Genomic DNA, 13,949 nt, shown 5'->3' on the forward strand with positions numbered 1-13,949 from the left:
AGTATACCATAAATCAGAGAGCCAACCACATATGAGCCAACCACAAATGATACTACTGAGCAGCGATGGCTTTGTCTGAGCTACCACCACAAAAATGAGCAATAGCCTGCTTTATCTCTGGGTCAAAGCCCTCTTTCTCCTAGCCACCCAGCCCTTCGATCCCCCAATCCTCCTGTCCCATTTTCTGCTGTTGGCAACAGTAGCAGCATATAGTAAGCCCACAACTTACACCTTCCCTTGTCCGGTGCAGTATATAGAGGGCACACCAGGAAAAATGGTCTGATGGCCCTCAGGTGCAGTACATTTCCCCAAAGCCTCCAGGACCTTTTCTCCTTCTCCAGGCTCTGGAGAAGGTAGGGAGAGACCATACCTTCTTCTCTCTCCCTGTGGCTGGAATGTCATTATTGCTGCTGATACCATTGCTGGCAACTCAGACTTGTAGGTAGAGTCTAAACCAAAGGGAGACAAAGGGTGTGGTGGAACAGGTGGGAAGGGGGGTAAACCAGGAATTCCTCCATGGCTTGGATTTTTAATTAAGCCAGAAGAATTCAGGGCCTGCGATGCTCACTTCTTCTTTGACGTGAATGCTGTGAGCCACAAAAAATGTACCTGTGAACCTCACTGATGTTTGTTGAGTGCATATATCACATGGAATAAGCAAAGAAAATGTCCAAATGTATGCAATACCCAGCATAATGTAATATAGTATCCGATATAATATCTTATACCAATATATCTTAGAGATCAGGTGCTTTTCACTTTGAAAGAAAGCAGCTCTCCCACATAGGAAGTGCTCCTTAGAAAGTAGCAGGGAAGCGCTAGGTTAGGTACCTGTGAGGTTTGTTCAATAAAGTTATGCTAGTGTTTGAAGTAAGTGGAAGCGTCTGATCAGCTATTCACAAGCAGCAGTTATTCACCAAAAATATCCATGAGTAACAGCAGATCAGTATTAAAAGAATTATATTGCTGAGTCCACCTGCACCTTTATCAATAACAACAGCACATTCCTTGGACAAAGTTTGCCTGAAGAAAGCTTCTGAAGTAGTCTTTGGTGCTTTATAAAAGCTGTACAATACTTCACAAAGTAAAATAGGGACACTTGGATATGTATAATTCTCTCTAGTTGAAGAATCAATACCTGAGTATCCCCCATCCAGTATTTCTATGGTCCTTTGTATGCTATGGTCCTTTGTATGCTTAAAAAGCAGAGACATCACCTTGCCAACAAAGGTCCGTATAGTTAAAGCTATGGTTTTCCCAGTAGTGATGTATGGAAGTGAGAGCTGGACCATAAAGAAGGCTGATCACCGAAGAATGGATGCTTTTGAATTATGGTGCTGGAGGAGACTCTTGAGAGTCCCATGGACTGCAAGAAGATCAAACCTATCCATTCTTAAGGAAATCAGCCCTGAGTGCTCACTATCGTGAAGCTGAGGCTCCAATACTTTGGCCACCTCATGAGAAGAGAAGACTCCCTGGAAAAGACCCTGATGTTGGGAAAAATGGAGGGCACAAGGAGAAGGGGACGACAGAGGATGAGATGGTTGGACAGTGTTCTCGAAGCTACCAGCATCAGTTTGACCAAACTGCGGGAGGCAGTGGAAGACAGGAGTGCCTGGCGTGCTCTGGCCCATGGGGTCATGAAGAGTCGGACACGACTAAACATGTCCTAAACTAAACGTGCTACTGTGTGCAGAAAGAGGTAAGTGGTCCACCAAGACCCTAAGCAAATGGTCGGGGGAGGGGAAGTTGGGGAAACTATAGCCTGCACAATCTAAATGGTATGCAAATAGACTTTGTTTGCTTGATTTGTTTACTTATTCAGGGGCCCACAACTGTACAGGCAAAGCCCACACAAGTAGAGTTTGTACGTGCCCACAAACTTGTTCACACCTTATTTCCCCAGCATACATGGAATTGGTTCCTCAGATAAAGAAATCCATCTGGCATAACTGAAGGGCAAGCCAAAAGCTTTCACTTGAGAACTGTCAGCTTTAATTGGAGGTGCTGCTGGTGAAAATGGTGGTGAATAATATCTATTGATATTAACCAGTTGGGATACCTTTTTATCGATAAAACTATTCAATTAGTTTTAAATGTGTTGTTTTCATTTGTTGGTGTTGTACACTACATTGAATGCTTTTATAGTGGGAAAGTGGAATAAATATCTTTCCATTAAGTAAGTAACCCAGAGAGAAAATTGTGTTTGAACCACAATAATAAACAGGGACTGTTGCAGGCCTTACCTAGCTGTTTCCTGACTTCCTACTTTCCGAAGAAAAACATCCTTTGACACCCTGATTCTCCTTTCCGAAGAAAAACATCCTTTGAGTTTAGTCCTACTTGCTTTTTCATTTACCCAACACTACAAACCTCAGTTTACACAGTGACCCTAAGTGGGTTTGTACCAGACCAAAAGTGCAGGTAGGTGGACACACAGAGAGAGCCTGCTGTGCAGCAATGCCTGAGGGCTCCTGCTGTTGTGGGCCGTTGCTGGTGTTCTACCCCTTCCCCTCATCTTTCCCCTTGGATTTGTGAAATTCTAAAAATATACTGAATGAGCCACATTTCAGCTGGCTAGCTTTTTGCATTCTCTCTGTGAATTCTTGATTGCAATTGTGCCAGTTGGTTCCTATGGATTTGCATCTGCTGACTGAGTAATATTAATGAAACATCCACTTGTTTCCTCATCTATATGCTTCAAGAGGAGGGGGAAAAACCCACTCATATTTAAAACAGCAATTGGAAGCCCAGTGTAGGATCCATGATGGGAAGCCTAGATGGGAGATTTTGGTGGGGTGGACAATTAAGAATTTGTCTTAATCACAGTCTGGGTTTGATCACATGCACCCCTGCAAAGGCATTATTTTAGAAACACATGTGCTTTATTTCTTAACAGAAAATCCTGCATGTAGGTGACCCAGGGCTATGTGTGCCAGCCCTGCCTCCAACATCTCTCTGTGTGCAGACTGTACAATCTCTCTATTCCATACCTTCCTGTGTTGAGCAAGGATGATCTGATGGGAGCATCTACCTGCATTTTTGGGTTGTATCCACAGAGTAGGGAGGCTAGTTTTGCAGAGCTCGTGGTTGTATGGTGATTTCTACTCCCCTTCAAATGGATGTGGATAGAGTCCCCTTCAGACCTTCTATGTTCAACATCAAAAGGTCTGGGACTAAGTGGGCAGGCATAAGGATGTTTGGAACAGTGACCCCCAACATGGACTGATGTTTCCAATTCAGGCTTAATGCCCAAAGAGGGGGCAAAACAGCTCTATGATGCATTATCACATTTAACAGTTCACAACCCCTTGTTCTTAGTAATAACTGCTAGGTAGTTAGTGAAGAAACAATTAACTACCTGAGATAGTCCATCTTTTCAGTGGCTACTTAAAAGACCTGAAGAAAGTCTTGGGGTGGGGGTGGGGGGCAGGGAGATGGAAGAAGAGAGGTCCAGGCCAGGAAGTTTATGTCATGCATTTAATACATTTAACATATTAACTTTGTTAAATACATGTTTGCTAATGTACAATAGATGTGGAGGTCAATATGAATGTGACAGATAGAAAGGTGGGGCTAGGGCCTTTCCCATGCATACTGCGTTCCTAACACCAAACCCCGAAGATGCTGTTTGGAGGGAATCTGCTATTAGCACCAATATTTAAAATTCTGATATACATAATACTTCTGAAACCAGCAGTTCTTGAAGTTAATTATACAATTAATTTGACCTTTATAATAATTATATGCAGGCTTTTATATAATATACATATTCTGGTGAATAACAGAGGAAATAATTCACTTTATCTCTAGCTGGCATAATGTGAGTTTGGATTGCTCTTATTATAAGTGGGGCAAAATGTAGTCGGAACACAAAAGGGTGATACTTGGAGGATGCATGAAGTTTTAGAAAACTAGATAGCTAATGTAAATGGCATCAGCCTAATCATCTAGTCTAGACAATGCTCTCATACTCTTTGACATCTAGGTGGCATCAACTTCATGCATCTCTGCATGCATCTCTGTCCTAATTATGGGTTGGTTTTGGAGTGTAGTTCTGCTCATGGAATGGTCATTCCAGGTTCCCACTCATGGAAGAGAAGAGGTGAATTTCACTGATTCCCTATTTACCCATCACCATGCATCCTCCCATCTACTTTTTAGTGTAAGGATTCCTCCAGCATAATGTGAAAAGTAGTGTGAGAGGTTACCAGAGGAAATGGGAATCCAGAAAATTGCTGGTGCTTGAGATACACTATTTATCAAAGTTTCTAAGCTTGTATGGAATTTACAGATGTCCTTTGAAAGTTCTTAAGTGTTTAAGTAACAGTTTTGAATATATTCTTAGAAAGGTGGGTCCCCTTCCCACCTGTTTTTATTTTGTGGTCTTACACCATCTGCTGTAAGTGGGTGAGTAGTTGAAGTGTACTAGAGGGAGAATTAAAGTTGGAAACTATCGTCTGAGTTTTAAATACACCAAGAACACTCATAAAAGCAAGAAGATTCTGGACAAAAGCCAACTATAATTCCTATTGCTTGACAAAGGAAAAGCCTTGGACTCCCTGTACAATTAAATAAACAAATACATGGCTTCTCATATACAAAAGAATGTAGCTTTCAACCCAGAACCACCCACATGACTCTGGCCCTAATGGTGTAATTTTCTGCTTGTAAGAGATCTACTAGCATAATCATTCACTTTCATTATGTGCTGTCCATGATTAGTACTGTTTAACATTAATGGCTACTAGTATTTATTGTTTTCTTTTTCATTGGGTGAAATGACATGTCGGGTCCAAATAATGCTGTTAATAATGGGATGATGTTAATAGCGGGAGGTTCAGAGATGCGACCCATGAGGCACAATCCACTGGAAAGATCTCCTGCACAAGTCCCATTGAAACCAATGCATATTCCTCAAGAACACATTAAATGACAGGTGGAAGATGTGCAAGAGTATGGTCAAATGTGCCCTGCTGTCATTTCAATATCCTGTATAATAGCTCTCATTACCTCTTTACATCAGTATCTGTGGTAACAAATGTCTAAAATGAGCTGCTGTAAAAAGATAGGCTATGCAGGAGACTGAAATCTGCAATTTTTGCATTCTTACATCAACACGAAAAGGCTTATGCTTTTTCCTCAACAGTAATGTGAATGCAAAATCTAAATGGGCAGCAATGAAATTAGCCTATTTTTTTTTATGTTTAGGTAGCACAACTCTCCACTACATCCCCCCAAATGCACTTCCCCTCCAAAGCCACCCCCCTTTGAGTTGGGAGAAAGGATTCAATGAATCTATCACATAAAAATGGTTGGACGAGTCAGATATGTGTGGGTCTCAAAATCAAGTGCAAAACTCTCCACTGCATTTTCTAAAATGGGAAAAACTCAAAACAAAACTATATTGGAAAAAAGGTCACAGAATCGGAGAATCAGAGAGCTGGAAGGGACCAGAAGAGTCATCTAGTCTAACTGCCCGCAGTGCAGGAATCTTTTTGCACAACATAGGGATCAAACCCATGACCCTGAGATTAGTAGAGTCTCATGCTCTACCAACTGAGGTCATATGAATCCATCATATGATTTTTTTAAAAAACAAACAGCAAGGAGAGAGGTAAGAAGAGAGAAGGGTTATGTCATGATAAAGGCTGTGAACACATGACCAGCTTAAAGTGCAGCAAGTTTGTTCTTTTTCTCTGTTCCCATTGAAGTTGGTTTGGGGGCAAACACATCAAAATGCAGTGCTTCATAGGAAATGACAAAATAGATGTGGACTGTGGCTAATGTCACGTGTACACTGCTTCCCAAACCACTGGTGGGAGCACATTGGATGCAGATTAAATGGGAGTGTGTGCATAGCCAAAGAATTAAGGGGAGGGGGTATGGCTGAGTATTGTTTAGTAGCTCAACGGGCAATGCTGTGGTGGAATGATCCTTTTGGGTTAACAAGCTGAGAAGCTTGTCTTGCACAGATATCCATGAAAGCCAAGGACACTTATTAAAGTAGGGCTACTCTCAAACAGCAGGGAAACCCATTTTTAGTGTCCAACTGTGAGAATGCTTCCTGGAAGGAGATTCAGAAAGAAAAGGCTTCTGGGCTTTTGAGGGAATGCAGACATAATACGGTAGCCTACAAATCCGCTCCACATCCCAGTGGGGAGTAGTTGCGCTGGACCACGTGGCCACCCACTTCCCTCCAGGAGCGGGGGACGAAGACCCACATCATCCAGAGGTTCCCGGCCACATCATTCACCAGGCAGCCAATCTGCTGGAGGGGGGGCATGCGTGCGGGCGTGGATGGGCCCCATTTAAACTGAGGCGCAAACCAGAGAGCTTCCTCTTGGCTCGCTTCCTCGATCGTTAGGCACTGGTTGATCATATGATGGGGGAGGGGAAGTGTGGCCATCACCTGCCCTTCCAAGCTTAAGGGTATTCCATTAAAGGAATCTGGGTGTGTGGATCTTGTCCGAAGCCTGGGGTAGGGCTAGGGCCATGCCACAACCCTGTCGGGAAACCAGGAGGAGCTCGAGTTGGTTTGCATCAACAGGGCTCCCCCTACTGGTGGTTGAACCTTACTGGACTCCCTACGTGATGGGCAGGAGTCAGATATAGTCCGGTCAATTCCAATGTCTAAGCCAATCCCGCTGACATTCTGTAACCAATAAAGTTGTGGCCTAAATTTGCCCAATAACATTAACCTAATATCTATGTCCTTGTGTCTTATTCATCAACAAGGGGGTGGTCTCGGGGTCTCAGCACGCAACATTTTTTCTTTCTACTAGCTGTCGTAGAGAGAGATGTACTCGTAGCATTACAGGAACAGTGAATGGACTGAATGGAGATTCTCAAGTTATGAGAACATGAATCTGGATTATTTCCAGGCACAAAGGATATTGGATCATTCTTGTGGTCCCCAGCTACAGCCAAGCCTGTTGTGGGGTAGCGATTTGTATTTGTCCCTGAAACCATTTCAAACTGCTTGATCCCAAAGGTATTTGACAGGCATAGCTGCCCATACTGTAGCTTATTTATATTCTTAGCAATATCTGATTCCACAGCTTTCTGTGTAAACAACAAAAAAGTAAAACATCTTTTAAATGAAAAGCTATTGAACACTACAGTATACAAAGAAACCCGCCAATGTACTAACACTATTGTGCCTGTTTACAGATGGAAAAAAACAGCAAGTATGAATCATTGTAATTCTAAGTTCCTTCAGAGAGAATTACAAGACCATATGATATCCTAGTGTGTTAGATTTTGCATTAGGATCCATGACTGAGTTGTAAGACATCCAGACAGCTCCATATTGAGCACACATCTGAGGAATACAAGTTATTTCATCTTCTGTTGGCAGTTTGCTTAAACAGCTGGCTTTGAATGTGTTTCTTGCCTTATGCTGGCATACAGGAAGAAGAGCTGAATTTTGATTTGCCTAGCCATAGACTTTGTTGCAGAATTATCCAAAGAAAGGCCACGAGCATCTAATAGTTTTTTAGAGCAATTTTTGGTGTACATATATATGAATGCTTCACTTAGATTTTGTCACCTCAGCTTCAAAGGAGAATAATTTCTCCTGCCTATTCATAGTAAGTTATGGGAAATCTGATGGTGTTGGCAGGAGGAGGGTGAAGCATGTTAAATTGCTGTGAGGAGAGTAATTAAATCCACCAGCTGTAATTTTGTGGTAATGGGTGGCATTTAGCAGAGGAAGACAAATTTTGATGATGGAAACCTCAGTTTGAAGAATGAGGGAGAAGAAAGGATAGTGTTAGAATAGGCATAATACACTGTCTTGGCTGACTGGTAGTTAAGGATGGCTGAATCAGTCAATTCTGCTTTCTCTCATATTCTCATTTTCCACTCTTAAGTTGAACATTCCACATTTCCACATCAGTTTCAAATATTTTGAACAAGTTCTCATGAAAATTCGGCAGCATTTTTACTGTGAATTTCTCCTGATAGACATCTTTTAATACACACACCTTTGCAAACCAATATTGCTCAATATAATGCTATTTTCACATATGCCTTTCCATGCAGATTTTATCCTTACATATGCATTTTTTGTACAAATTATTTTGCCGGACAACTGTATTGAAAAATTCAGAGAAGTGTGAATTTGAAATGATGACTGGGTTTTGGTTTACACATTGTTTCAAAAATAGCTTCATCTATAAATGTAGATCAGATTTCTCCCCTGTCCCAATCTGGTGGGCATTGCACTAGGTGAAATGTGGTTTTTAGCAGATAGGCAATGCCCTATATAGTATGACATGGAAAATTACAAATGAACTAAGATGGAAGCACTACAATGTTCTGCCTTAGTGGGTTTGTTACGGTTCTTGTGCAGTAACTTTTAAATAATAAAAGAGTTACTGTTAATATTCTGCAGTCTCTGGCATTCATTAAATTAGGCAGGGATATTGGAAGCGTATACTTACTAATGTTTTTGATCCCCTTCCTTTGTTTTCTCATTCAGCCTGCGTAATAATTGTGAATGTTTGTGATAGAAAATAGTTGTTATTTTTACCTGCCCATAGTCTTTAAGATGGGATATAATTATACTGAAACAAATGAATGGCAGCTTTCTAAAGATATGACTGGAAACAGGATGGGAAACATGACATGTTCTGCTTTAAGTTACTAACAACCCAACAGAAGCTCATTCAATGAAAGGCAGGTGCATGACATTGCTTTATAGTTTATTTCCTTTAGCAATGACAAAAGGCTTCCAGTTTCTCTCCATTAACCATCACTTTGAGCAGCAGTGAAACTGCAATCAGTAGTGCTGTAGTGTCCTAAAAAGACCCAATGGGAATGTTGCTATGTCATGATGTAACATTGTTCCCTTGGCCATTGTTGGGAAGAACAATGAGATATTTAAATTCAGACATGACTCACCAAGAACACCATCCTATCCATACCAGAAGTCCACCGGCAAAGTCACTTGGAACAATGTGTGTAAATTGCATTGGTCCATTCTGTGGGTCATTTCAGTGCCGTGAAGCTGCTGGCTGAAACTCTGACAGTACTTCAACTGGTGGGAAACACTTTGTTTGGTCATGGGAAAGAAACTGGAGAATCTCCTGCTGCCTCTTCTCAAAATGGGTAAGTCTCATTTGCCTCCTCCTAAATTGCCTCACAAAATGGCTTTTCTCTCTGCACACTTTCAAATGCATCTTTACAATACAAATCTCGCAAGGGGAAAAGATAGCTTGGAGGATGCAAGGCAGGACTTGGAGCAGAAGGGTAGTTTGTGGGAAAAGAAATTATCTTCACACAATGCACAACTTCTCCATTTTTAATTGCCTGCTCTGAAACTGCTTTTTAAAAAGAAAGAAAAAGAAAGGGGGGAAATTATATCATGGTTCTAATATGTGCATTTGCACATAATGCACCGTTAACCCAGAAGAAAGCCTTCACTTGTTAAAATGCTAGTCATTGGGATGATAGGTCTTCACAATGTTTTTCACAGAGCAAGAGAATGCCCTGATGTTGTCTTATGAGTACATATATTAGTGCTTGATATTATGTAAAATAATTCTAGAGTTAGCATAAACAACCATAATTTTTAATTGAGTGCTAAGGGTTTTAAAATACACAAAAATCTGTTAATGCATATGCAACAGATCTGTGTTGACTTTGAGTCATAGTCACAGTGGAACCCATCCAATCAATTAATCATAGATTGGGGTGTCCCCCCCCCATTCTTCTTCTTCACACGGTAAGAAGAGTGCTTGCTCTTACAAGGTACTATTGTTCCTGCTGTTTTTCCTTGTGCAGTCCCAACGATTTCAGAAAGGCTACTGTGGGTGGCATGTTTGCAACTGGAGATGTAGGTAGCAATCTCAAATGACTGGTTTGGGGGCCTGCAGAAGCTGGTGAAGCCACCCCTGCCCCAGTATGCAATTAGATGTTGCCCAACATTTGCTTGAATTAGCCTGTGATTTTATATTCATTTACCTGGAAGTAAGCCCCATTGAACTCAGTAGGACTTCTGATAGGCATAGGATGTTAGTGGATTATGTATGAATGTAAATATCCCATTGAGACCGAAGGAATTACTTAGACATCCATTGTTAGGCCAAGTCTTAATTGCTCCTGTCACTGAGGCAAGCTATATATTTTTTTGCATCTTTATGCCATATACATTTTGCGACTGTTATTATTATTACAATTTATACAGATCTTAATTGGCAAAAGCATTCCAATTTTACTCGGCTCCATTCTTACTTTTCCGTAATGTGCAACAACACACTTTTGTACCTGCATGAAAAAATATGAAGCTGGCACAAAGAAAAGAGCAGAAAAGGGGGGGGGGGAGAGCATTATAAAAATAATTAAGGTTAAACTGCTTGGGGGCAAGTGTAATCAAAACAATCCTTTACAAACTGTACTGTAGCTGAACAATTCAAAAAGCAACTATTCTGAATATAAGCAAATTCAAAGGGAGACAATCCCCTTTTGTACCCCCCCCCCGCCTTCTGATAGAAGACTACTGAAAACTGTCTGGTATCAAAGCTTCTCATGGATTAGACCTTCTGCGGCTCTCTGTTTCTACAAAAAAAGAGACAACCTAGGAAAGGGAAAGCTAATTCTAAAGATTTTGACACACTACTTCTGAGTCTGTTGAGTGCTTCACATTCAAAACTTCAAAAATGAAGCTCCCAAATCATATCTTTTCTACTTTCTCAGGCTCTCGCTCAATAATTGATGAAACCATCTATATGCTGATGTCAAATCTTAGAAAAACGGGGATGGTGGTGGTGGGGAGAGAGATGTCTCCTGCTGCTCTTTTAGTTATATACTTGCTTTAAAAAAAATCATATTAGATATGGCTCCTTCAAAAACGTCTTATGTTCAGGAGCAGCTGCATAGGCATCATTCTCCCCAATGACCCTTATTATCAATGATAGAATTAACAAGCTTGAATTCTGATGTGCAATCTGGCATGAATGAGGACAGATTTCTGTCTTCTGGCTAACGGATGGGTGAAAATGCTGCTTCGGTGCTGTTCAGTCAGGATGGAAGGGAGTTAAGCTGATAACAATGCAACAGCTTAAGCTGGAAAACGAAAATGTATGCCATATTAATTGCCTGAAATTGCACACAAGCTGGCAGTCAAACAATGAAAGGTATGTCTTGCTGTCTGATTTCTCTCATTATCATCTCCCTGATGAATACACCTGCCCAAATGCTTTAGTTATTTCCTCTAGTTTGACACAGCACTGGAAAATATTTAAGAACAACAACAAGAAGAAATCCTGGGAGTGGGGAAGAAAAGAGGGGAGAAGAGATTAAAGTTTCTGTGAAGCGTATGCCTATTTTTTAAAAAAAAAATATTGTTGAAAAACTGGACACAGATACCAGTAATAAATCCCACTGAACTCAATGGGACTTGCTTTTGGGTAAGACATGCATGCCCTTCGGGGGTCAAAACAGACATGACATTAATTGCATGATTGCAAGTAACGTGTCTAGTTTTAAAAGTTTAAATAGTTGGCACTCAGCATCAGCACTGTGTGCAAGGGAAAGTTTTATGTTTAACCCTTTCCCCTATGTATGGTCCTGATGAAATCCAGTCCTCCCACAGTGGAAGTTATTTAAGAAACCCACAAATGGGGCATTTTGGGGAGCAGAACTGGATCAGCACTCTTTGCTGCTGTTGCATGATGTCTATGGGCCTGATCCAGGCCTCTTCACCATACCAGCCTTGAAGTCTGTTCAACTTCAAGTGTATTTGTCCCTGCCCCCACTTTCTGCACTGGCTGCGAAAATGGTGATGTCTCTCAAGCCCTGTTGTTGCTGGAAAAGGTTTGGGTTAACCCCTAAATAAATATAATAATTATTTCACCCTATCATTTTATAGCACTTCTTGTCCATGGATCATAATTATTCTTGCCTACTTATGCTGGCAGCTTTTCTTTATTTCCCAAACTCCTGCACTACCTTCGTTACTCTGTTTTAAAATTAGATAATTGCAACCCCCCCCCCCCATCCTACATGACTTGTGTGCATTGATCTAATCTGAAACACAGCCTTAGATATATTGGTTGCAGTGCTGGAAGGGCTGTTAAGAGAAACAAGTTGGGGAAATTATCTTTAGCTTGCAGCTTGTTTTATGCAGGTTTAAAATACTCCTTTCCCCCTGTAGTTCAGTCTATCAAATGTCTGACCCAGTCCTTTTCATGTATACTTACCCAGAGAATAACAAAAAAAAAAAAAAATGCTTGATATGATCAATGAGGCTAATGGCATGCACTTCAGAATTCTAATGGCAGATTGGTATTAATGAGTACGTATGTTAGAGGGGAAAAGGTGTTGTTGATATGCTCAGAGAAGAACAAGTGCTTTTAGAAAAATGCCTAAGTGAACTAGGCTTTTCTATGAAGACATGTCAGATTTGCCTCAAAACAAGTATCTGAAGTACCCAATGCAATCTACAGTCATGCACTCATTAAGTTATATGCAGCCTTCAAATAATATCGCAGCATAGTCTAACTCACTAAACTCCCCCAACACAGGCCTTTGCAATAGCAAAAAGATCTGTTTAAAATATACGCCTTGTATCCACAGGACTGTGTGAATAGTTCTGTCTGCCTAAGAGAACTTTGGACTTGTGTTTCTTCGACACTTCTCTTTTGCAATGAAAGATCGTTCAAAAACAGTTGGGTTTTGGCATGGTAAAAAGGTAAAGGGACCATTAGGTCCAGTCCCAGACGACTCTGGGGTTGCGGCGCTCATCTCGCTTTACTGGCCGAGGGAGCCAGTGTACAGCTTCCGGGTCATGTGGCCAGCATGACTAAGTCGCTTCTGGTGAACCAGAGCAGTGCACGGTAACACCGTTTACCTTCCCGCCAGAGTGGTACCTATTTATCTACTTGCACTTTGATGTGCTTTCGAACTGCTAGGTTGGCAGGAGCAGGGACTGAGCAACGGGAGCTCACCCCGTCATGGGGATTCGAACTGCTGACCTTCTGATCAGCAAGCTCTAGGCTCTGTGGCTCAGCCTCTAAATGGAGTAAGACAAAAAGTCCCACTAGGCCCATGTCTATTGTCCAAGCCCTTTGGTGCACCCCAAGGAGTTCTTTGGATCTTGGCTGAGATGTTTTCCTGCTCACTAAAGGTATAATGTTTCTAAGAAAGCAGTAAAACTGCGACATATTTGTGTATGCTTTACTTGAGAGCTGAAGTCCAGAAAAGATTGCTTTGAAAAGGCTATGAAATTGTTGCCATCTACCCGAAACAAAACAAAACAAAAAAATTCCTTCCAGTAGCACCTTAGTTTGTTCTGGGCATAAGCTTTCGTGAGCATGCACACTTCTTCAGATACACTGAAACAGAAGTCACCAGACCCTTATATATAGTGAGAGAAGAATATATAGTGAGAGAGAGTTTGGATTTGATATCCTGCCTTTTACTCCCTTTTAAGGAGTCTCAAAGCAGCTAACATCCACCTTTCCCTCCCCCCCCCACAACAAACACTCTGTGACGTGAGTGGAGCTGAGAGACTCCAAAGAAGTGTGACTAGCCCAAGGTCACCCAGCAGCTGCATGTGGAGGAGCGGCGACGCAAACCCGGTTCACCAGATTACGAGTCTACCGCTCTTAACCACTACACAACACTGGGTGGGGGGGTATTACTCAGAAGGGAGGTGGGAACAGGTGATTGGCTGATAGGTGTGGTAAAGCTGTTGACGACTGTTTAATGACTGCAATTGGTCTTACAGGAAAAAGCAAGGGATGAGATGGCTAAAATAGCTTTATCATGTACAATGAGCTAAGAATCCAATGTCTCTATTCAGACCAGGTCTCTCCATGGTTTTAAGTTTGGTAATAAGTTGCAATTCAGCAACTTCTCTTTCCAGTCTATCTACCCATTAGTGCTTGAAAGCCACAATCATGTACAGCTTCATTCTGGCGGTTTCAGTTATTCTTCTAATT

General features: G+C 41.5%; 1 protein-coding gene across 2 annotated transcripts in view; it reads right to left on the reverse strand.

Annotated features, from left to right (window-relative positions):
- The window catches only part of ADGRL4 (adhesion G protein-coupled receptor L4), a 90,627-nt gene that overhangs the window by 4,560 nt on the left and 72,118 nt on the right, over positions 1 to 13,949 (reverse strand). The gene's annotated exons all lie outside the window — the stretch shown is intronic.

This window comes from Podarcis erhardii, assembly GCF_964252035.2.
Source record: "Podarcis erhardii genome assembly, chromosome: 6".
Classification (NCBI taxonomy): Eukaryota; Metazoa; Chordata; class Lepidosauria; order Squamata; family Lacertidae; genus Podarcis; species Podarcis erhardii.